Below are 534 nucleotides of genomic sequence, written 5' to 3'. Positions count from 1 at the left end.
GCACTCTAAAAATGTTTGGATGCTCTCTAAACATGTTTGGATGCACTATAAGTATGTTTTGACGCACTCTAAACATGTTTTGATGCACTCAAAATGTATTTGGATGCACTCTAAACGTGTTTTGGTGCCTTCAAAACATGTTTAGACGAACTCTAAACATGTTTCGACGAACTCTAAACATATTTCGACGCACTCTAAACATGTTTCGACGCACTCTAAAAATGTTTTAGTGCACTCTAAACATGTTTGTATGCTCTCTTAATATGTTTCGACGCAGTTTAAATATGTTTGGATACGCTCTGAATATGTTTTGGCGTGCTCTAAACATGTTTCGACGAATTCTAAACATCTTTTATTGCACTCAAAACATGTTTCGACGCACTCTAAACATGTTTTGACGCACTCTAAAAAGTTTCGATGCACTCTAAACATGTTTGGATGCACTCTAAAAGTGTTTGGATGCACTCTAAATGTGTTTGGGAGCACTCCAAACATGTTTAGACGAACTCTAAACATGTTTCGACGCACTCTAAA

The 534-nt window shown here is 36.7% G+C and overlaps 1 protein-coding gene across 1 annotated transcript in view; it reads left to right on the top strand.

The window, feature by feature from the left end:
* LOC104824676 overlaps positions 1-534 on the top strand; it is a 7,933-nt gene that overhangs the window by 702 nt on the left and 6,697 nt on the right. The window lies entirely within an intron of this gene.

Source organism: Tarenaya hassleriana, unplaced genomic scaffold (genome assembly GCF_000463585.1).
Source record: "Tarenaya hassleriana unplaced genomic scaffold, ASM46358v1 Cleome403, whole genome shotgun sequence".
NCBI classification, from domain to species: Eukaryota; Viridiplantae; Streptophyta; class Magnoliopsida; order Brassicales; family Cleomaceae; genus Tarenaya; species Tarenaya hassleriana.
Note: the sequence above shows the minus strand (reverse complement) of the source record. Positions and strands in the feature narration are given on the sequence as shown.